Consider the following 25,808-nt stretch of genomic DNA (forward strand, 5'->3'; position numbering starts at 1 on the left):
GGGTAGAAGTAGCTAGAAGCACCAGATGAGTATTCACATTTTAGCCTGTGTTATTTATGTATGTATTTTTATGAATATGTCTTAGCTACAAACCATGCTATTGCAGTATTATTTTATCTTACTGCTAACGCTGTACGTATTATACTTCGCATTCTGTCTTAAGATTGTAGCAGCTCATATCACTTGCACGAGAAATAAGACTGTTCAATAAACCCTTTTTATTGAAACGCCCATCTATCTATTTCTGTGTAACTCTGTAGGAACGAAGCATGCACGATTGACTGAGTGAAACTGTTATCGGTTGTTTCCACGATCCTGAGACCGTTCGATTCTAAAGGGAAACAAAGTTGTCATGTTTATGCAGTTGTCAGAAATGAATCCCTTCTTGCTCATTTGTGAAGTTTCTAGTGACCTCTGAATAAGCTTGCACACACCAGTAATTAAGTTTAATGTACTCGATAGAGACATACTGACCATAGTCCTATGTCAAAAGGATAGTGTACATTATTTTCAGTCCCCACTTTTAAGTTCATTCGGCTTTTAAAAGCAAAGTCTCTACTTTCTTCATAAATTTCACCCCGCGGCATATTAAAATGTTCGAACCCGCTCCCATCCAGCTGGTGACAGCCTGCCTGCAGGTGCGGATCTGAAGGGCATTTAGGACTGGTTTCAACAAAGTTTTTCTCTCCTCTTTTATTGACACGCACGTACACAGTAGATGGCATAGGGTTTCCGTATGGTACCCGCATAGTCTACATCTTGACTTTTGGTGTGTATTTTTCCATGATGGAATCAAATCTTTAGAAGAATGGTCGCCCAGTCTCAGAGCCATGAATTTCATTTTTAAAGATAGCCGAAAATGTGCCACGAGGTAAGGTTGCGGTTTTAATCGTTTATATGAATTTAATACAGTCCATGCGTGTTGACGTTTGGCCAAAGTTTTTTTATCTTCTAACAGAGATAAAGCTTTTGCGTTTAGTTTGCAAATCTTTTTAAAGGATGCTTCTTCCAGTTGGCTATTCCAGATCTCCTCTATTTTGAGGGTTTCTAGTGTTATGCGCAGATCGTCACCCCAAGAGCTGGGTTCTTGTTGATCATATTGTTTTTTAATTTCCTGCCAACATAGGTTATTTAGTGATCCTAATTCTGCTGATCTAAGCTTCCAGCACCATTTCGCTAAGACCGCTTTCCTTTGATATGTTTGATTTTGCAGGCCAAATTCCAATCTTATTTGTGCTGGAGCTGATCCTTTATAAAGATTGAACACTGATTTATATATTTTTGTCTGGAGGGTGTTTAAAATGTCAGTTTCTTTCCCGTGCCATATTTCTAGCCCATAGGAGAGAGATGGTAGTACCTGGGCTGCCATTACTTTTAGGAGATGGTCATATGACGGGCATTGAAGTTTCCTTTGTAGTGTTCTATAGGCGAAGCTCAGTGATTGTGCTTTTGCAATGATGTTTCTTTTTTGATGTAATATGGACATGTTTTTGCTTAGTGTAACCCCTAAGTATTTATATGTTGTTGTTTCCTCAATACGTTTGTCCTTTGTGTACCATTTAAATGGTCGTCTGCTTGAGCCCGCCAATCTCACCACTTTCGTTTTTCTAATTTTTAGTTCCAGACCTTCACAGTCCAAGTACTCTGTTAATTTTGATATTATTCTTTGGAGACCTATCGGTGTTTGACTTAAAACCACAATATCGTCTGCATATTGTAAGAACTGAATGCATTCGTTAGCCAATTTTGGTGGATGTCCATTCACATTCTGCAGATGCCTTTCTAAATCAGCCAAATAGATGTTAAAAAGGCTTGGAGAGAGCACGCAGCCCTGTTTGAGGCCGTTTCTTATTTTTAATTCTGCGGATGTTCGTCTCCCATCTCCAAGCTTTACTTTTGCCCACGTTCTGCTGTATAAGGTGATTATAATGTCAATTAAAGTCCGCGGGAGACCCCATGTTTTGAGTTTTTTCCATAGGCGGTCTCTTGGAACTCGGTCGAAAGCGGATTTCAAATCTATATAGCAGGCTAATAGTTCAGTCTTCTTTTTTCCTGCTCCTTCGATTAGCAGTGTCAGTGCTGAGAGATTAGTTGTACAACCCGTACCTTCCATGAAACCAGTTTGAAATTTTGGTACTATTTTATTTTTATTTATCCATTGCCGAAGGTGAATCAATATGCAAGATGCGAAGAGCTTTGCCTCTACGTCAATTAGGGCTATGAGTCTGTGGTTCCCGGGTTCCATTCTACACCTGTTTTTGTATATTGGGTGGAAGATGTTACCCTGCCAGGACTGCGGTATCTTTTTTTCCATATATAGATGGTTGAATAACGGCGTCAGGTATTTTGCCCAAAAATCAGGATCGTATTTGAATAGAGCGTTTGGAAGCCCATTGGGGCCTGCTGCTCCTTCCGCTTTCAGTTTTCAATTAGGTGTCTCATTACACAATTGAAAACACGGACATACATCATGGATCGATTACATCTTGAGCAGTAATGATTTGAGGGGCAAAGTTGAAGACATAGGTTATCTGACTCCCCACCTATCAGACCATGCAGCGGTATAGATGGATCTAAATTTGTTAGAAAAAGAACAACTGAGGGTGTGGACATTCAATCGTACACTTCTTCTAGATGAATCAGAAGCCTGTTACTTAGATCAGGAGACAGAGTTCTTCCTAAATATAAACATAGGTTCGGCAGAGATTCCACTGGTGTGGGATGCCCTGAAGTCCTATCTGAGAGGTTTAGTAGTAAGTAGGACCTCTTAGAAGAACAGGCAGTATAGGGAGGAAGTTGCACACATCAAGTGTGAAATGAAGGAGGTTGAAAGGAAGATCAATATTGAGAAGACCAAGTAACATGCCAGGCACATATTGCGAAATTGAGAACTTTGAAGGATCATTTAGAGAATATTATTCAGAACAGGATCTCAAAATGATCAGAAGCTAGTAAGCTTGCCCATTTTGAATACAGTGAGGGGGCTAGTAAACATTTGGCATGGAAGGGCAAAACTGACAGGGTACAAAATCTTATAAAACAAATTGATACTGAGTATACTAATGCATCGGCAGTTAACAACAAAGAGATCGGAAAAGCCTTTTTCACCTTCTTTCAAGACCTGTACAATGAAGAGAACGAGGTAGATAGCAACTGTGCACGGGAGTGGCTCAATCAGATCAACCTCATCTCCTTAAAATACGCCCAACGAGAAAACCTAGAACTTGAGATATCTCAACAGGAGATTAGGAAGGCTATTTCTGCTTGTAAGGCGAATAAAGCAGCTGGGAGGGATGGCCTACTTGTAGAATTATATAGATTTCTGCGTGAGGCAATAATTCCAACAATGAGAACCCTCTTTAACAAAATATTACTTGATGGCGTTAGACCTCCTACCTCTTGGGAAGAACCATAACATTGATCTTAAAACCAGGGAAGCATCCAGTCAATTGTGGGTCATATAAACCTATTTCACTTTTAATCACTGATTATAAGGTTTGTACCATAATTGTGGCCGCTAGGCTGGGTGCGGTGGCATGTGGTTTGTTGCATGCAGACCAAAAGGGTTTTTTGATTGGTCAGAATCTTTTTGACCTCACCCATGATTTCATAGGTGATATTAATTTCGCCTCTACCTTCTCACTCCCTTTGGCAGCAATGACACTGGATGCCACCAATTTATTTTATAGGGTCAATTGGAACTATCTAGCGGCTGTGCGGGAGAAATTTTATTGTGGGCCAAAATTCTGTTGAGTTATTAATCTTATATATAGTGACCCCTCGGCGAGGCTTTTTGTCAACGGAAATTTGACCAAACCCTTCAGGATTAAAAGAGGAACCAGACAGGGTTGCCTCCTCTCCCCCTCCTATTTGACATGTACTTTTGCTCAACGTCTCAGAGAGCAGATGGGTATTACACCATTTAAATGAGGATCATGGGAGAGGAAGTTTGCCCTGTATGCCGATGACATACTAATCCTTTCATCAGACCTGGAGTTGCCTTTTCTTCACGTCATCCACTTAGCACAGGATTTTGGTCTAGTCCCGGGATACGAGGTTAATGCAGGGAAAACTGAGATTATATTATGGAATCTGCCGGGGTGTCGACATCAAACTAAGAGTGATATGAGATATCTGGGATTTAAGATTGTCCTGAATATGGATAAGATTTTGAGGACCAATCTTTTGAATGTTTCAAGAGAGTGTCAGAAACTCATGAAGTCCTTGGCCCATCTTCCTTTGACTATTTTGGGTTGAATTAATTTATTCAAGATGGTAATCCTCCCAAAAGTCACTTTTCTTTTTAAAACCATCCCTTTATATTTTGAGAAGCAGGCAATCAATAAACTTTAGCAATCCATTAATTCATTTGTGTGGGCCTATAAAGCCATGAGGATATCCTGGAAAAAGCTTAGGCATAGGAGGGGAAAAGGGGGCCTCACATTACCAGATTTACAGTACTACGCCTGGGCTTTCCAGTTAACACACTCAAGAATATTGCTGATATCCCCAGATTAATCGGAGAGGGGGATAATGATTTTGGCTATGCTAGATCCAGTGGGGCTATCTCAGGAGGGCTTTTTTTTAAATAGGGAGACCAGAAATTTTTCAAGAAAATAAGGCTGAAAGTCTTATTGAGTATGACTCGCATATGGGCTAGAATTAAACAATGCACAGGCTTAGACTACTTCGCAAGCCTGGCTCCACTGTGGGATTCTACGGGGAACCGGGCTGTTTGAAGGATAAACGATAAACTGTCAGCCCCTCTTAAAACAGCGGAGTTTTTGGTGTGGGGAGACTTGGCCGTTGAGGGTTCACTCTTGCCTTGGGCATCATTAGATGATAAATTGGAGGAGGGCATGTCTAGATTTAAATCTCGACAACTAAAGTGCTGGTCCCAGAGTCTTAAAAACCTATGGGCATGGGGGTCATGCTGGAAGAGCAACTGGTACAGAGGCCGGCAGGGTAGAAATAAGTATCTTTCTTTTACTGGTCCATTGAGGAGGCAATTTTAGTCTAGCGGAAGGTTTGTGAGGAGCCTCTATACCAGATACAGACAGGGAAGATCTATGGCAACACCTTATTTACAGTTGTAAAGCCAGCCTGACTCAGGAGAAACCACCATTTACCACACACAGGGCTTATCTATCCCCGGCTTGACTCTCTAAAAAGGCTACGGGTAGCTCTGTCAGTTGTAAAAAATGTGATATGTTGAATGCCTCTGATACACACATGTTTTGGGACTGCCCACCCATCTCCGAATTCTGTGAGCTATTAGGGAACACTGTAACAGATATTTTGGTCCTCCCAGTACACATTTCTCTTGAACTTATCAATTTTGGTATGTCAAGTGAAATCACAGGCTTAAGCAGGGGCTTCCTGTTTTACGCTATCTTGCTGGCTAGATGAGAAATATGTAAGAGATGGGTTGAGGTCATACTCCCTGCTCATTCAGATGAGTTGTTCTCATGAAAGTGAGTGAACTGCTGGAAAACACGGACCGGACTTCCGTTTTGCGGTAGGAGCGAGGAGCGAGTAGAACGCGAGGAGAACGCCGCTCCGGTTCCTCTGGTACCTCTGTCCCCACTGCCCCCACAGTCCATACAGCAGCAGACAGCCAGGAGACGGAGAGAGTGTGGCAGAGTGAGCCGCGGCTGCACGGCTGCTAGAGGGGGAGAGCTGCGTGTTAGGCGCTGCAAGTGAGCAGCTGCGGGATCGCGGTACCGTGAGTAGCAAGCGGTCCTGAAAAACACTTCTCCCACTTGGTGCATGGCTGGGAGAGAGTTGGGGAGTGGGTGCCGCGAGTGAAGAGTGGTCCCGCAGGCACCCCCAATCCTATTGGTGCACAGGAGGAACACTTCATACTACCCTTTCAGTGCATGGTGCCACAGCTTTTTTCCACAGCGTTTGAGAGCCCCTGCCAGTTCTGTCATTGCAGCGAACAAGCTGTGGAGAGAGACAGAGTGAGGAGGGGTGTGGTGGAGTGCGGCCCGGAGAGTGCTGTGAGAGGAGGTGAGCAGCTGTGGGCGCCGAAAGAGAGAGACAAAGTGCAGCCCAGTGAGCATTTCTTCCCCCTTTGGTGTGTCCGGTGGCAGTGGGCAGTGCTCTGTAACAGCTAGATGGGAACGTTGGCTCCCTAGGGATTCCTGTGGCAGAGACAGTAAGATAGTGAGAACCACCAAGAGACTCCAGCAGAGGCTGTGCACTGAGGACTCTCAGGTCTTTGGGGGTCTCAGCGGTGAGCAGAGAGGTGAGCAAAGTTTCTAAACCCAGGCTAACTAAGGCTCGGAGATTAACTGTATTAATTGCAGCCTTCCTCACTTGTAGTGAGCGAGTGAGTGAAAGAGTGAGGTGCAAGGTCACTGAGTACGGAGCCCTGAAGTTTTTAGACACATATCATACCTCATCACGCAGCACAACATACTGAGTATTGCAGTTTTATTTGACTTTTTTGCCTTTCTAGCTCCCTCACGGGAGGGGATTTCAACTAATGCAGTGATCTGGATTACAGGCTAATTATAATCCAGTAGTTACTCTTTAAGGAAGGATTTTAGCCAACTAAGGGTGCAGGACCAACTGGCAGTAAGGACAAATAACGAAATTAAGTGTACGCAAAAAAAGAAAAAAAGAAAGTGAAACCAGATGTCCATTAATATGAGGTCAGGCAGAACCTGTAAACAAGAGGTAGAAAAAACGGGGAAAAAAGTCATTAAGAAAACCAAGGAGGTATTGGATTCACCAGGAAAAAGTAGCCAAGTAGCCACAAGTACACTAATTACACCAACATATTCGATTTTTGGTAAATGTTTGCCTAGTAAAACATTTAGGTTCCTAAAGTATCCCACTGAAGCAATTTATTCAGAGACAGGTGAAACAGTGGGGTTACCAAATCCATTGACCCCACAAAAGACAGCAGCATTGAAATCTCAGGATCCTTTGATGAAAAATTCACCGGTAAGAAGATAACAATTCAAGTATAAACACATGGCCCGGATCGTTCACATTCAACCCCCAAATGTTTAGTAAGAGAGGGAGCCTCTAGCTCCATGGAAAAACAGGAGGAATATCATTGCGACGTCTCAAATATTGTCTCAAATACTACCCATGGCCAACAGGAAGAGCAGAATAAATCATGGCTTTACTCATTATCTCTTTCAGAAAATAGGGATCTCCTGCAAGCATTGGATGTAAAAACCATAAACCTTTCAAACAAGCAGATGGAAAATTCAAAGAGCATAATATCACATGAACATAGTCAGCCAATAATAGAAATGTCTAGTACTCTGGAGCATCTTGCACAAGGGATACAGAGAAAACAAGAGGAAAATTAAATTAAGGCAGCAACTGAGCTGTGCAATAGTGCAAAGCAAACAAGTAGCACAGGGTCAGAAACAACGGAAAACATAAAGGAAAATGAAATACCAATACAAGAACTTCGGGGGGACAGCCCCATAAAAAGGGGAGATACAAAGAGAGAGGACTACACAGCTGCATCTTCCTCGCTGCTAAGAATGATAGAAACAGCAATAATTACGGTTAACATGCAGTCGGATAAATTAAACATTCAAATTGATTTAATGAATATAATAGCCACCTACTTTGCTGGAATAAATTCCAAATTGGAAAATCTTATGAATCTAATAACTGCTGGAAAAAGTTCAAAGGCAGAAAAGTTCAGCGAGTGTGCATGTGGTCCCATAATTGACAAATTGAGCACCGTACCAGCAATCTTACAAAACATCTTAATAGCAAGACAAACTAATGACCTGGAGCTACCAAAAAAAGTGAGCCATAAAGATGAAGCCGCCAAAGATATTCAGCAAACTTCAATTGGGTATCAATCAAAACCAGGGGAATCAAATAAAGTACATAAGTACCCTGAGGGGGATCTTGCAGTCGTAAACAATAATATGAATCACTCAAAACAACAAAAATCAATGACAATTGCCAGAGGCATCAAAGTTAAGTAAACCAACAAAGAGGCAAAAAAAACGGGCAAGGAAAGCCAGGAAGAGCAATAATGGCGAAAAAAGATTGTTCCACATCTTCGATAAAAAACAATTAGTTTAAATAAACAAATCTACAAACCATGACAATGAAGATGGGAATGATTCAATCAAGGAGCCTCACCCCTTGTGTAGTTCAATGAGTCATAGTATAAATTTAGAGGAATCATCAATTGAAAGTAAAACAAATCAGGAAATATTAACTAAAAAAACGATAACAATTAAAAAGAAGAAGCTTACAAAGCAAAGAAAGTATTCTGACATCCTACACGAAAATGTGACTGCAATTGCAAAAAAGATCAAAGGATAATACAAGCGAAAAAAGATCAGAGACTATTACAAGTAGCTTCACAAGACAATATAGGAATGGCTCATGAACTCCAACAAGAGCTAGGTCGTGAATTAAACATCTCTAGTGGCCAACCGCGATTAGCTAATAAGGATAGGACAGAACAAAATAATGGCTCGCCTATCTCCCAAGATATAAATTCAACACAGTTGGTAATAAACAACGATCCTCAAGATTTAAAGGTCTCAGATGAAGTTTCACAAAGGTGTATATAAATGGAAGACGAATTATAAGAACAACTGCAAATAAAAATGAATATACGAAATACAAATGAAGTAGGGGCTAGTTCTAGAATGGTAATAACAGCACCACAACATAGAACAAACCATATGTCATCATATACAGAGTTAAACCAAGAGGATAGCTGGAGCAAGCAGATTATCCTCACACCTAAATACATCTCACAAGGACAGCAAGATATTCTCAATAGAGGAAATATAATGCGATTACTGGCGGAGATTCCGGCGCTAAAAAACTTGTCTCAATGCGACTTATTGTCCATTAAATTCATCCCACAAGAAGAAAAGAACCAGATTGAAAGAATGTATAATGAAAAGAAACAGATAGAAAGAACACTTACGACGTGGAGAAATGAGGAAATAGTGGAAGCCATTATGAATGCCAGACATCAGTTCGAAGCATGGGGTATCTTATTGGACAAACCCCTAAAACCTTCTTATCCATCACCGTTGATGAAGTTCAGGAAATGTCGTTCACTGGAGAGTGAAAAAAGTCAGGTGTTTTCAGTATTACAAAATGCTAGAGGTAAAAAGGATGACTTGGGTATTGGTACCATTAAACAAACACGGGGTCAGGGTCCAATGCAATGGAGATGGTAAGCAGCGACACTCAATGTACCGACAAGAGAATGACTTGTCACTCAAGATAATAGTCTCCGTCAGGATTGTATAAAACTTCTGTCTTGGAATATAGCGGGGGCTAAACGTGAAATTCAGGGGGATGTTGCACCAACATATTGGAGTAAATATGATATTGTTTTACTACAAGAGACATGGTTGTCAATACCGCAGGCAGTAGCGAATTATAAACTTCATTATGTCAACGCTGTAAGATCAAACCGCTATGGGAGAGCAAAGGGCGGCTTAGCAGTATATATTTAAACGGCAATTGACATAGGCTTGGAGCAACTTAATACAACCACTCCAGATATACAAGTAATGAAATTGGACAAATTGTTACCACATGATTTAACAACAATATTATTAATAAAAGTCTATTTGCACCCAAATGTAGGAAAAAAACAACAGCAGTTGGATGACCTATTTTTGATAATCACAGAATACAGACTGACGCACCCAGAGTGGGAAATCATAATAACAGGAGATTTTAATACCAACCTTATTTACACCCCGGAGGAAGATGAATTAATAACTGCACAAAACGTTTTCTGGTCGGTACCAGTACAAACATCTTCAAGGGCAACACGCAGGGATTTAATTGGCAAAAAACAGTTATGGCCCTGAAACATCTACGCCTAAGAATAATAAATAGAAGAACGCAAGATGATAGGCCTCCATCTTGGACATATCAAGGAAAAATGCCCACTCAGTAATGGACTTCACAATTCTGTCTTTACCCCTACTGAATAAAGTGAGAAAATTCATGATTAAGTTTACAACACAAAGTGACCATTCACAACAGCATCTGGAAATAATAACCAATTTTAACAGACATCAGGATGCCCCCACAAGGATAGGTAATCTATCAACATCTAATTTGAAGCGTATAAGATGTTCAGCAGGTAATCTAGTTGAGATAACAAAGCTAGCAAAGGAGATAATAGAATCAAATATACCTACAGAAAACAACCAAGTTGAAAACTGGGCAATTTTTACTACAAAGTTCCTGAGGCTCGCACCAAAACAGGAGTATATAAAATATAAAAGAAGTAGGGAGACGGCGAAACCGTCAAAAAATGTACTAACCTTAAGGAAAGAAATTCAGAAGGCGGTTAGAAAGAACAAGATAAATAACAACGCAACTACATGGAATGCTATAAAAAATCTGAAAAGATTATATAAAAAACAAATTTGGAAAGATCAAAAATTAAACCAGGAGCAGTTCTAGGCAAGGCTTCTTTTTTGTGCCAGAAAATCTAACAATCAAGCATTTTGGAAAATAAAAAATGGAATAGCCGGACCCATTCCAACCATAAATGGCTCTTGTGTGACAGAGTCAGACTGGGTACACTACTTGAGAAGTACTTTTAAGAAAGATACAGGAGTTGAAAATAAACGTAGTTATATTGGTTTGGAACCTAAATCGCCAGATACATCAAAGGAACTGTGTAAGGTTAAGGGCTCCCAAATAATGCCGGATCGCCAGGTAGCCGACAGGATAAGGAAAATAATAAAATCAGGTCGAACGGACTGGGCCCCGGGGCCTAATGGAATACCGCAGGCCATCTTTTCTGGGGACTATGATTACTGGGCGAGCCCGTTGTCAGGTCTGTTCCTGGAGGCAAAATTAACAAATAACCTGCCGATGAGTTGGAAAGGTGCTATAATCAACCCAATATTCAAGGGCGGAGACAGATCGTAGCCGGCAAATTACAGGCTCATAGCTCTAATGGATGTGGAAGCGAAATACTACGCTTCACTACTCCTGGAGGACGTAGTAGAATGGTCTACTAAAAATAAGTTGATTCCTATGAATCAAACCGGATTTCGTAAGGGGTTCGGTACAACAACTAACATACTTGCTTTGTCCATGATTGCAGAAAGGTGTACACGTTTGAATTTAAAATTACACCTCTGCTTTATCGACTTTAAAGCAGCTTTTGACAGCATACAGCGAGGACTATTGTGGTGTAAATTGAAGAAAATGGGTCTCCCGGAGGTCCTGCTGCGTGCCATTATTCAATTGTATACAGGAACATGGATACGAATAAAAATTGCAAATGGTACGAGAAATTCAAGGAAAATCTACACTGCAACAGGGCTAATGCAAGTCTGCGTATTAGCCCCCCATTTATTTAATCTTTTTATGGCGGATCTTTCAATAAAACTAAGGGGCATATTACCAAGCAATAGCGATAATTATCGCTATTGCTTGGTTAGAGACAAAAATGTATCGCCGACCTGCGGCGATTTTTATCGCAGATAAACCTTGGTATTACCAAGGTTTATCGCAAATGCGATAAAAATCGGCTGCAATGCATGAATATCGCTGAAAAGTCAGCGATATTCAAGCATTACCGAGCTAATGCTCTAAGCCATGTTATCCACCTCCCATTGGATAACATGGCTAAGAACTGCTCAGGGCAGGTGTTAGCTTTTGGAGATATTCGCGTCAGCGCGAATATCTCCAAAAGTTGGTAATAGGAGATAGCGATGTTAGCGACTGTTTCTAGTCGCTAACATCTTGGCACACCCACTTTGCATGTCATTAGTGATAAATTTCTCTGACATGCAAAGTGGGGCCCAAGATGGTCGCTATCTCCTACTTTTAAAGCCAAAAAAGCAGAGATAAACACCCTTGATAATATGCCCCTAAATGAGATAAATGCTCATCCCCCTCGTCTAGGCCCATTGCCGATAACACATCTTTGTTACGCTGATGACATAGTCCTACTCAGCCAGACACAAGTTGGTTTACAAAGAACACTAGACGAGCTAGCGTCATTCGCGAAGGTCAACACCTTGGAAATTAATATAAAGAAAACAAAGTCGATGACTATCGCAAAACAGGCAGGACACAAATTCCCTGTCAGGCTGGGAGAAATAACATTAGGGGTAGTTAATAACTACAAATATCTAGGTCTGTACATTGATGGTCGTTCAAATTTCAAAAAACATAAACAATACTTGGAAGCAAAAGGGAATGGCCTAATTTACGCATTTAGTGCCCTCTCAAAAAAGTTAAAGGGTCCATCTTTAAAGCCCTTACTAGATGTAATGGCCGCCAAATTGATGCCGACAATAGAGTACGCTAGCGTCGTTCTACACGGGAACAGATGCTGAACTGTTGGATAAGATTCAAGTAAGAGCATACAAAAGGGTCCTTAAGTTACTGCAGAATACGTCACCAGCCCAGGTGAGGTTGGAATTTGGGCTTATCCATCAAGGGATTGGAAGAAATTATGCATATGTCAAGAGTTGGTATAAAATCTGGTTGAGTCGAGCAAACGTTTTACACGATGCTTTGTGGCGAGCCCAGGAAAAAGATCAGCACTCCATTTATGGCAAGTTTTTGAAATCGGCCATGGAAGAATCAAAGTCTAAAGAACTTTGGGCACAGTCCCCTTCCTTTCCCGTTTTTCGTAAAGTGGTAAATAAAACGGTGAAAATGCACGCATTATTAGAGGATAAAAATGAATTTGCAAAGAGGTCGCACGCTTGGATGGTAATACAGTCTTATACAAAAATACATCCGGCAGAATATTTGAGTGCAACATACTCATACTATCTAAAAAGGAAATTCATGGCCACCAGGTGTGGGTTATTGCCAAGTTTAGCGGATCAGCCTAAATGGACATATAATGGGCCTACATCATGTACACTATGTGGCGCCAAGAAGCAAGACCTTATTCATCTTATTTGTATATGCCCTGGCTTGAGGCAGATCCGGTTGTGGCTTTTGAAAAAGATATTTATTGAGAAAGGCATTAGGACTTGTAGAACCGCAATAATGAAGGGTTTGGATGCAACGAATTCCCGCCTAAATTGTAAGATTATGACATTTTTGTTACAATATGAACAGATAAGGATGAATAAGGATAACAAAATCACCATGCCATTGATAGGGTAGTGTTTTGCAAACATTAATATGAACTGTTAGTAGGGACTGTACCATTGACTATAATAGTGAGACTAAAACAAGTAGCAATGGTACAGCGATGTTATAGATTCGTTTTTTTAATAGGATTGCTTTGTTTTAGTTAAAAAGGCATTAACACTGTATATGTATGAAATGATTTTTATATAATCTCTTGAAATCTTTTGTAAAATTTTAAGAAAAGGAGAATGCAAGTTCTTTCGATATTGTATGGTATTTATTAACTGAAACAATACATTATTCAAGTTGTTCTCCTTATATAAAACCTCTAGGATTGACTTGGCCAGACTGAAAAGTAGTAGAAGGAAAGCCATTTGGGATTTCCTGATAAACGTGGTCTTCTGGTTAAGTGCTAATTATTTTTTCCTCTTTATTGCGTTCAGTTAAATATTCCTTGATCCTATGATTAAGCCTCATGAGAAGCTCTCAGACTGTGCTTGGCCTCGCCGTTTCTGGTTGCCAGTTTCGATTTTGGGTGGGCCTGCAGCAACCGTCATTGGTTACGAGTAATCAGAAGAGAGCGTGACCACCCTCTCCTTGACAGCGAGAGGTCAGCAACATAAAGGCAGGTCGTCTGCTACTGGTAGGCGGGTGACAGATGCGGGGTGTACACCTCAAGGGCCTACGTCTCAAAGATTGAGTAACAGTGGCAACTTCCTAGCATTCTAGTTGTCTGGGGTTGGAGGCGAATGAGGACTAAAAAAAAAGAAGAAAAAATAAATAATTGAATCATGTTTGGGAGATGATATGGCTCCATCCTTGCATGATGCCTTTCCTCTAGCCTATCAAATGATAACACAAAATGTTATAGGCAAAAGAGAAGGTGGCCTAGCTATTGTGTTGAAGCAAGCAATACATATCACTAAAGCTGACAACGTTGACATATGTGGTTGTGAGGCCGTCTTCATCCGATGCAACACTACACCATTTTCTTCCTGTAACTTCCTGCTCCTTTACAGACCTCAACCTAGCAACACAACATTCCCAGACACATTTCTAGACACAGTTTCAAACCTTAAAACACTACACTCCAAACTATACATTCTGGGTGACCTAAACATTTGGTTTGGCAAACCCAATGTGCCCCATCCTAAAACAATCATTACTGGCCAAGTAACACTGAACCTACATCAGATCGTCTACAGACCCACACACATCACTGGATACATCCTCAATGTAATTTTTGCACATACAGAACTAGTTACCTTTCAAACAATGACTCCAATCACATTGTCAGACCACCACTTGCTTGCTTTCCAACAAAAAACAACACAAAGCGACTCACCTTAAAACAACTTATGTGCATCCACCTATTGACCGTGGAACAAACTCAATTTTGAACACTTAGAAACACAACTAACAACCAGTACAGATCTAGACTAAATAAATTCCATTTACAAACTATATGAGTGGCCACAGGAAGCTTTTGATATCCTAATACCACAACTACACAACAGAACAAAAGAAAACAGGCCCCTTGGATAAAATACAGAGCTAAAAGAGATAAAACAGCAAATTAGAAAACTACAACATATCTGTCTCAAAAGAAACACCAATCAAGACAAGCTTCCCCTATAGAAACTTAAAAGGTTATGCATGTAAGCAGTCAAAAAAGCTTAAAAAAGATACTATACAGACAGAATTCACAATGCTAAATGTTCAAATAAAGAATTCCATAAAATTCTCACCGAACTTTCTAAACCAAATTGCCCAGATGGAGGTCATCCACATTACACATAATTCACAGAGTGACTGGCAAAATATTACATGCCAAAAGCAGACACATCGGAGTCCTATTTAAAACAACAAAAAAAGCGGTACAGACCCTATTCCAAAACAACAATCCAAGAGTACTCCAATCCAGCCTCTCCACTACTTCCAACAAATTCAATACAATGAGTTTTTGGACCTGGTCAAAGCAAGCAGGCCTGCCTGCATCCCTTCTGACCCTCGTCCACTACAAACCTTCAAGAAAATTATTCTAACTACCTCTGCTGCCACACCAGTAAGACGAGTCATCAACAATTCCTTAAATACCAGAATATTTCCAGAAGATCTCAAAAGTCATGTATATGCCCATTGCTAAAACAAACCTTGATCCGCTTAACCCAGACAACTACAGTCCAATGTCAAATGGATCTTTTCAGACTAGAGATGTGTACCTACATATGTGTATTGCTTTGGATAAATGTGTATAATAATTATGTTTATAAATATATAGATATTTGTTAGTTCTGCTTAGCAAATGTACATATTACTTATGGTTATATTATTTTATGTTTAACATGTATATATGTGACTGCATAAATAAGTAAATCTTTTATGATAACTATTTATCTACAATTGCTTCACTATTGAATTACAAAAATAAAAAATGAAAAAATAAATAAAAACGAGTAAATTAACCTAAAGTCTTGCAACACTTGAAAGTCTGAGTTTATTAAAAACAATTTAAATCTACATATATTACCTTCCTTATACATATATACCATCCATGGACTTATGTATGTTTATATTTATTATGTTGCTTTTAATTCAGCGTGTCCAATGCACTACCCTATTACTCACCCTTTACCTATATCAATATATCCTAAACCTCCACTCTCTTAATTTACTTATCCCTAAACTCTTCCTACTTTAATGATCCCCCAAATAACCCTTTCACTACTCTCATCTATTTCTCACCCTATACCTCTCTCAATATATCCTCTACCTCCACTCTCTTACTCATCTCAAACCTCATTTTACTACTATTTTTTTTAAGTTGGAGTTTATTGAAAATCAAGAGAGAAGGAACAGCATAAACATTTTAAGCTTACAGAATTACAATTAATAAAATAAATACTATGAAGAAATCACTGATTATAACAACCATGCTGTATGTAGGCAAATATTAAAAAACAAAGGGGGAAGAAAGGGGGGATAGAGAAAGCAAGGGTAAGATAAAAGGGGATAGACATAATCCAACTCTACAAACATTTTAGAGAGAAGCAGCACAGTATAAAATTAAACGCTGTAATCATAAAAAATACCTAGGGATTAAAATAATCACAATTTAAACTAATGCTAGCACGTAAGCATAAATAACAATTTCTTAATTTTTATGGGAAAAGACAACATGGTGAAATTAAGGCGGTTTCCAGATATCATCTACAACATTTACAACAGTAGAGGCGGTCCAGGATACATATGTAGTAGTGTGGTTCGGTAATTCTCAAACCTGACTCCATTTTAGTCTTGCCCTCATGTAGGCCTGTGAAGTAGGCCCAACGAACAAGTGGTCTGCCCTTCTGAGTTCGTGCATATATTAACTTGGGTTTTTCTGACTCTGAATGAACTGCAGAGAGAGTAACCCTTTTCACCTGAAACTGACCTTTTGCAAAACCAGTTTCACTAGCTGATCGTTGTCTGAGTTTTTCAATCACTGTTCAGGACCTCGTTAACCTTTATTTTCCATTGCACATATCTTATCCTAAACAATATCTAAATTGTTTCTTTCCTTATGACTTTCTTTTCTAAACATGGGTTTTTGCCATGTGTCATGACTGCCATCTGGTGTTGCCTTTTACTAGGCCTCAGAAGTTAGTCTGCGAGCAAAGCAGTCTGACCCTTTTTGTGTCATATATACATTAACTAAGGTTTTGTTCGTGCACTGGAGTTAATTTCAGAAGCTGGCCTTTCACCTAGAATTGACTCTGCCAAGCCAATTTCCCTGCAAGATCGTTATCTACTTTCTCAATCACCATTCAAGACATTTGTTAACTTTTAAGTTTCTTTACATTTCTGTTATCTTGCACATTATCTGAAACTACTTTTCTTTACTGTTCTTCATTTCATGGGTTACGCTTTCAATTAAGGGTTTGTGCGGGCCTTCCAGATTATTATTTAGATATGCCTAAATATTAACTTGTGGGCTGGGACACTGTAAAATGAGCTTTACTGTATGATGCTGTGTGATGTCATTTATTTTCTATTGGTTGAATTTTGGCGCAGGGGCGTGCATTTTAAATGTACCTTTTTGTGTATGAATAGGGATGTCTCGCCTTAGTAAATTTGAGCAGTTTCTTGAGTTGTACACCCTGTTGTATTACTGGGATTTCTGCTACTAGCTGCAGCTAATAAATTTGATCTCTGACGTCACCTAGAAGTATTCCGTGTCTCTGTATACCAAGGCAAGGGAACCCAGGGGACTTTGGGCGTGTCCCTGGCGCCGCTGGGTACTTGAAAACCCAGTTCTTCAGTTGGCACGGCCAATGTGGGACGACTTCAGTGGTACCGGTCCAAGCCGGAAGATTGCGAGGAGCCACGTGAGGAAATTCTGGAGGAGGGCCCCCACTTCATCGACCCCTGCATGTCGACGTGGACCAAAGGTCTTTTCTGCGAGGCTTCCCGCTTTCCAACGGCTACGAAGGACTGCTGCCCTGACTGTCGCCTTGTCTTGGACCCTCCGATTGATGTTTGTAAAACGAGACGATAGACGGTCTTCTGGTGGCGTGACAGATATTTGGTTAAGTATAAGTGGGTCGCTCCCACGACTTTGTTTGTTTTCTTGGTTTTGATTTGGTTGCTGTAGTACCCAAAGCCGAAGGGCTTGTATATTTACGAGTGTATCATTTTTTGATTCCCTTTGAAGTTTGAAACCAGACTAGTGAGCAAGATGCCTGGTCTTGGTAAATTTGGTAATTGGTTTGTTTGTGGGAGTAACAGGGATTCCCGATTGGAGGATTCATGTCCGATACCTCCGGTTGGAACTCCGACTTATGACCTCTATTCAAAACACGGAGTGGGCCCTATTACTTATAATGAAGTATGGGTCCACTACACTAAAAATGATGGTGTTTTGCAATGGCCCCCACATGGTAGTTTTGAAACAGAGATTTTAGATAATCTAGAAGTTAAGCTATTTAAGAAGAAAGCCCGGCCGGCAATGTTTGACTCTTTCCGCCTTTGGCGTAAGGAAGCCAAACAGAGAGAAATTAAACAAGCAAAGAGAGATAGGAAAGATAAGAATATGTCAGTACTACAAGCTGCTAGACAGTTTAAGGAAGATGGAGAAGAGCGTGCGAGTGAAGTTTTAGATAGACAGCGTTGTATGGCCATAGATAAATGTTATCCGGCCTTGCCGTCTTCTCCTCCAAAAGTGATTGAAGACCTTGAAAAAGATCCTTTGATCTCTCATTTACTGAGATTGCCACCTCCCAATGTGCAGGGTGCTACTGTGCCTCTATTACCCCCGGTTGTTCCACCCTTTGTTGTTCAACCTCCTGCTGTTGTTCAGCCACCCGGTGCTCCACAGATGGTTTTGCCTTCTCCTGCGCAACCCATTCTAGGGTCGCCAGCCTTGCTATCAGCTTTGCCTCAAACTCCTTTGCCTTCTGCTTCTGCATCTTCGATTTCTACTGTTCTTGTCCCTACACCTTCTTTGCCTCAGAATACTTATTCTCCTGTTCTTATGTCTACTTCTTCCCCTTCTGCTCGAAAACGAATGACAGAGACTGTTGTTAATCTGTTGTCACCATTGTTTGGGTCACTGGATATGACCCCTGTTTCGGAGCGTAAGCAGAGTCGTAGTCAGCTTCCTGGTTCTGAGGAACGGACTGTGTTGGATTTGTTGGCTCGTAAATGGATTATAAATGCCTCAAGGTATAGTTTGCCAGCGGTTATGGATGTTTTCTTTCAGTGGGAGCCGCCTAAGCAAAGGTATGTTTTTAATATGATGTGTATGTTTTTGCGTCAGGAATGGGAAGATAATGATTTGGGTTTGATCCCGCAGGAACTACTTGATGTTCAGTCGGATTTTGCTAAAGGGATGATAGTAGAATCTGATATTACAGATGCCGTAGAGACGATACTGGCTTTTAGATCTAGCCTTCTGCCTCAGACATTGTGTGAACCTGATTCTTCTGTTAGAAGAAAAGTGAGACAGTATCCAATGAGAGAAGTTCCCCCAATTTGGGAGGAAGGGGACCCAAACGCTAATCAAGTTATTCTGCCTCATTTTCAGCGAATATGGGTACATGTCCCTTGGAAGAGAGCAGAGGTCTTGGCTCTTAAGCAGACCTTACCTGACCCTCTTAAGAATCCTGCTGGTTATTACAAGGAGTTGTCCCAGACAGTTGAAGCGTGTATTATGAATTTAGCTGACATCGATATGTTGATGGGTAATGTAGTCCCTCAACCTTTGTGGGCGAAGATTCGTCATGAGAATCATGCTGCTGAATTAGGTGATACATGGGCGAATATGGTTGCTGCAGATGGAAGACAGGAGGGAGGTGCTAAACCTGAACCTCTAGTTTCAGAATTACCAGGTAGAATTATTAATCTGATGAAAACGATGATGCCTGCTTTACGAGTAAATTGGGATAAGTTAGCAGCATGTAAGCAGAAGAGAGACGAGAGTGTATCTGATTTCTTCACTAGGTTTGAAAAGACGTTTATTGATCATAGTGGTCAGGATATGAGTACGGAGGGTGGTCAAAGGTTGTTTGTGGATAAATTTGTCTTTAATTTGCTTCCTGAACTTTCTAATAAGTTAAAGGACTCTGAGAGTTCATGGGCTATCTCTTCGTCGGCCCAGATATTGGCTACTGCACAATATTATGAGCATGGGGATAAAGATGAGAAGGATAAAGTGGAGAAGAAAACTAAAGAGTTAAAGACGAAAGTACTTTTGCAGCAAGCTTATCCGCCTCGTCAGAATCAGCCTCAGTTTCAGCAACCTCCACAATTTCAGAGATTGTTACAGAAGCCTGAGCCTTATGTTCAGCGATTCTTTCCTGGCCCTAATCAGTGTGCTTATTGCAGAGAGGAAGGTCATTACAAGAATAGTTGCCCGGCTTTGTTACAGCGTGCGAATGGTGTATCTGGTCAGAGAGGTCGTGGTAGTTTTCAGCAAGCTCCTAGGGGTAGGGGACGTGGTGTGTTTCCCCAGAATGAGCGTTCCTCTTCCCTACAGAATTCTGTGAATTATTTTGACAGACAGAATGTTCCGAGTGGTCAGTCTGCCCAGTATTATGTTGAGGATTACTATGTCGAAGGTGAATGTTCTGGTTATAATGATAACTAGGACAGCCAAGGACAAAGAGAGGGAGTAGTGTCAGTTCCAGTAGACCAGAGTGGACCTTATGTTGAAGTGATTACATCAGGTGTGGTAGAACCTTTTCTTTTGGATACTGGTGCGATGAAGAGTTCTATTATGCACTCTAAACTTCCTGGCGCACCTTTGTCTGGCTTGACCAATGTTTCAGTAGGATTTTCAGGCGCCCCAGTTCGTAATCCGGTTTCTAGTCCTTTGTCCCTTACCATTGGCCCTTGTGAATTGGAAGCTCCACTTATTTTAATGACTGGTTGTGGTGAGAATTTGTTGGGTTTGGACTTGCTGAAAAGATTGTATGCGACATTGCATTGTTCTCCCTCGGGAGTACCACTTACCCTTGGTAAGAAAGTGATTTCCCCAATGTATTTGTCACTGGAATTGCGTTAGCTTCCTGATACACTTTGGGCTACAGGTCCAAATGATGTTGGTCTTTTGCAGATTCCTCCGTATGTTGTTACTCTTAAGTCAAATGCTAGGCTACCTCGTATTCCCCAATACAAGATCTCGAGTGATAGTGAGAGTGCTCTTTTAGCGATTGTTTGTGATCTGGTTGAGAAGGGTGTAGTTGAGGAAACGAGAGGTAATGTTTGTAACAGTCCTGTTTTGCCTGTCCTTAAACGTACTGATGCTTCTCAGCCACCTGTGTACCGGTTTGTGATCGACCTTCGAGAGGTAAATAAGATAGTCGTGCCACAGTTTCCTGTGGTACCTGATATCACTGCTTTGTTGACTTTGATTCCTGCTTCGGCAGCTTGGTTTTCTGTCATCGATTTGAAGAATGCTTTCTTCAGTATTCCTATTGCTGAGGAGAGCAGGGATATTTTTGGCTTCTCATTAGGAGGCCGAAGCTTCCGGTTTAAGAGAGCTCCCCAAGGTTATTGTGAAAGTCCCTCCATCTATAGTCAAGCATTGAAAACTCAGCTTGACGGTTTTGTGTTACCTGTTGGTGCTACTCTTATTCAGTACGTCGATGATTTGTTGGTTACTGCTGATGATGAAAAGATTTGTAAAGAGGCTACTCTTTCTTTGTTGCGGTATTTGTCCGACCTTCATCATAAAGTGTCACCTTCAAAGTTGCAATATTGTCGCCAAGAAGTGACCTACTTAGGTCATCTCTTGTTGAAAGAGGGAAGGAGATTGACCCCAGAACGAATTCAAGCGATTGCGCAAATGAATGTACCATCCACACAGAGAGAAGTGCGTGCCTTTTTAGGTATTACATCATATTGTGGACAGTGGATCCCCAATTTTTCTTTGCTAGCGAAACCTCTGTTGGCATTGACTCTGAAAGATACTCCGCATCCTCTTCCTTGGTCTGACGAATGTCAGAAAAGTTTTTCTGAACTACGCGATGCATTGTGTTCGGCTCCTGTGTTGGTTACTCCAGACTATAGTAAGCCTTTCACGTTGTACGTGCACGAGAGAGAAGGTTGTGCGTTGTCAGTGTTGACACAACCATTTGGGGACAAGCAGCGTCCATGCGCGTATTTTTCAGCAACGTTAGACCCAGTTGCTAAGGCGTTGCCGAGTTGTCTGAGAGCTACAGCTGCAGCGGCTGTTTCTATTCGACAGTCTGTTGGTTTGGTATTGGACAATACATTGATTGTGATGGTCCCACATGCAGTGGATACCTTATTAAACAGGACTAAGACACAGCACCTTACTAGTGCACGTCTTTCATGTTACGAGTTGACACTGTTGGCTAGCCATGTTCACATCAAACGATGTAATGTGCTGAATCCAGCTACGTTGTTACCGATCTCTACAGAGACGGATCCTCAGGAACAGCATGATTTTTTCTTCGTACAGAGGAAGAAACGAAAGCTAGAGTCGACCTGAGGGATACTCCCCTTACGGATGTTGATGGTACCCTATGGGTAGATGGTTCGTGTTTTAAGCTTCCGAATGGTGAAACGACTGCAGCGTATGCTATTACAACTTTACATACAGTTGTTGAGACAGCACGCATACCACAGAATTCTGCGCAAGCAGCAGAGTTGATTGCACTGACTAGAGCGTGCTTGTTGTCAGAAGGAAACCGAGTGAATGTTTACACTGATAGTCAGTATGCGTTTGGTGTTGCCCATAGTTTTGGCCGTTTGTGGAGAGAGCGTGGGTTCCTTACTTCGCATGGGACAAAAATACAGCATGGGCAGTTGGTGAATGAACTTTTGGAATCTCTCACTCTCCCAAAGCAGATTGCAATTGTGAAGTGTAGGGCGCATAAGAAAGTTGTGGATGATGTTGGTCGAGGGAATGCGTTTGCAGATGAAGTTGCGAAGGAAACGGCGAAAGACATGATGAGCCGTATGTATGTTGTAGGCCCAGCTAATTGGGTTATGGCTGGTGGAATGTGTGAAGACACAATAGAAAGTGTGAAAACGATTCAGGCTGAAGCGACTGAGAAAGAAGTGAGTGTTTGGAGAGAAACTACGGGTATGTTGGATTCGACAGGTTGTTGGGTTGAGTTGTCAGAACACCAGCGATGGTTGTTGCCTGATGCATATGTGCTTCCAGTGGTTACAATGGCCCATGGATTGGCTCACATTAGTTCAAAAGGGAGATGCAACTTGTTGGCTCCGGTATGGCAGAATAGTGGAATTCCCAAATGTGCAGAGAATCTGGTCAAGAATTGTATGGTGTGTTTGATGCATAATCCTGGCAAGGGAACTCCAACTCCTGCAGGTCATTTTGCTCCTCCAACGTATCCGTTCGAGGTTCTACAAATAGATTATATACACATGGAAAGATGTAATAACTTGAAGTATGTCCTTGTGGTTGTTTGTGCCTTTTCCAGACGGATAGAGGCCTACCCCCTAAAGGATAATACTGCCTTGTCTACTGCCAAGGTTTTGCTCAAAGAATTTTTCCCTAGGTATGGAATGCCACAGATTGTATGGTCTGACAATGGAAGTGAGTTTGTGGGTCAGATAATGAAGAAAGTGTGTGCTGGCTTGGACATCAAGCAAAAATTCCATGCTGCAAATCACCCACAGTCAGCGGGTTTGGTTGAGGGTTATAATGGGACATTGAAGCTTAAGTTAGCGAAAGTGCAAGCAAGCACTGGCCTTACATGGCCCGATGCTTTGCCGTTGGCTCTTATGTCGACAAGGACAACAGTGCATTCTCGTGTGGGACTTAGCCCATATGAGATTGTGTTTGGGCGTCCTGCCAACGTTTGGGGTGTCCCTAGACCGAAGGAATATAGCGACATCGAACATCCTATGCTAATTGACTACTTGCACGATTTGACTATTAAACTGCGTGTCCTTCATCAACAGGTCCACAACCAGCTCCCATCAGCATCTGTGGACCCATGCCATACCATCAATCCAAGACAATGGGTGCTCATGCGTAACTTCCAACGAACAAATAACCTACAGCCTCATTGGACTGGTCCCCACCAAATTCTTTTGGCTACTTGGACTGCTGTTAAGGTGTTTGGAAAAAAGAATTGGGTGCACGCTGCCCATACGAAGCGCGTACCCCAGCCTTTGCCGTACGACACTTGGGTTAGAGAGGGTGTGGGAGATTTGGAAGGAGAACGTGTCCCTAGGTTTGTCCCTTTTAGTGACGCACAGCTTGAATGGACTCAATCTGAACTGGAAAATGACAATGTGTTGCAAGAAGCTGTTCCTCCACGTTTGAGATTGGACACTACCGAAACCTAAACTTTCGTTTACGGACCAAACTGTGCCGACTAAATTACGTTACAACCTCCGATCTCGGAATAAATAAAGGGACTTTGAACATTATTTTTTTCCACACTGAGATCAAAAAGAGACAATTTCTTCAAGTATTTTGCATTTGACTTTTGTTTTTCTTTCTCTCTTGCTTTTTCTGGAATTGTGTTATGGTTTTCTGTACAATTTTTGATTGGTTACCATTTGCCAGTTGCAGGGTCACGTAGGAGTACCAACGGTTCAGTTTGTGACCTGAGTAGTGGCAATAGGTGTGCAGGACTTGCGGTGTCCCTACGACCTGCTAATAATCACAGCTGAAGTACTCTGTCAAGATTGCGTGAGCAACATTGTATTGAGGAATGACGATAAAAGGCAAGAGATGAAAAACCGATATTATAGAATGTTGTTCTCCAAGTGTGGTATAGCTTTATCTATTTTAATATTTTTATGTATTCTATTAGCTACTATATTCTGGTTTGTTCCTTCTACACAATTGACGTCTGCACCAACTTCTCAACCTATGCTTTCCTTTACTACTGGTTCTTCGCATCAATTTCATACTTTGCCTGAACACGAACAGATAAGGAGATCAGAGTTTGTCAACAATTTGTTTATTCAACTGTTGCATCAGCATCAGTTAGTAGTCAATACCACTAATTGTTGGGTGTGTGGTCTTATGCCTCATTCAACAAATAGAGGCATGCCATATTTGGTTTTGCCCTCTAGTTTTAATCGTTCTGCATGGGCTTTCCAGACTATGTTCATCTATGCCAATGAGGTATATCCTTTACGTTCCATGGAAGACAATCCGAGCAATAGTGCCTTGATAAAGGGAATAGCCGATATGATCAGAGATATTGATGCGTACAAGGCTATCCCTAAGGATGAGGTGCTGCCTTACATTGGTTGGAATGTGACTGAATACAGTGCTAAGTTGACAGAGAAGGAGAGACGAAAAAGGTCTCCTCCTATTTGGATTGTGCCACATCGAGGTCAATTTTGCTTACAGGGTAGTGGTCGGAATCCGAGAGCTCAGTTAGGTAAAAGTGTTTGTGATCACACCTACGTTTATGCATCCAGAACTTCTCCACCGTTTGTGCCAGCTAAAGGTACATATTTTATTTGTCACGACAGAGCCTACACTTGGTTGCCACCTGATTTTTCAGGAACGTGTTATGTGGCATTTCTGCTTCTCCCAACATATACTGCCTCCTCAGACTATCATAGAATAAGATATGGTAGAGGTGTCTTCGATCAGGAAGATACTGCGGCACAGGAAGTAGGAGACTTCTTTAAGGGTTTCCTGCCCTTTCGGGGTCCTATGATGAAGCTACCATTAACGAAACAGCTGGAGCGTTGAGTAATATTACAGCAGAGCTTCTAGCGGACCGCCTTATGACTTTGCAGAACCGTATGGTTTTAGATATTATACTTGCAAATCGAGGAGGAGTATGCAAATTGATCGGATCCAGTTGCTGTATATACATACCAGATAATGCCCCAACAGTGTACCAGGCCATCTCTAGATTGCACAAGATCTCTGAGTCTATTCACGTAGACGAAGGAGATTAGTCATTGACAGGATGGTTTTGGGGACTACTGTCCACATGGGGATGGAAGATCTTGACGTTCCTTGGTATGGTTTTGGCTATTCTCTTCTCTTGTTGCCTTTGCATTCAGTGTGGTCCCGCCATTTGTAGTCTTTGTGCTACAATCTGTGTGAGAAGACCCGTCCCGAGAGAAGTGAAGGCTAATAAGATGATGTTACAGCAACACCTTGATGACCTGATGAGAATAGATATAGACCTAGATTCAGATTGACATGAGTTTAGTTTATTGCCTACGTAATGGCAAAAGGAGGGCCGTGGTTCTGTAAT

The sequence above is a fragment of the Lissotriton helveticus genome, chromosome 4_1 (assembly GCF_964261635.1).
Source record: "Lissotriton helveticus chromosome 4_1, aLisHel1.1, whole genome shotgun sequence".
In the NCBI taxonomy this organism is placed as follows: Eukaryota; Metazoa; Chordata; class Amphibia; order Caudata; family Salamandridae; genus Lissotriton; species Lissotriton helveticus.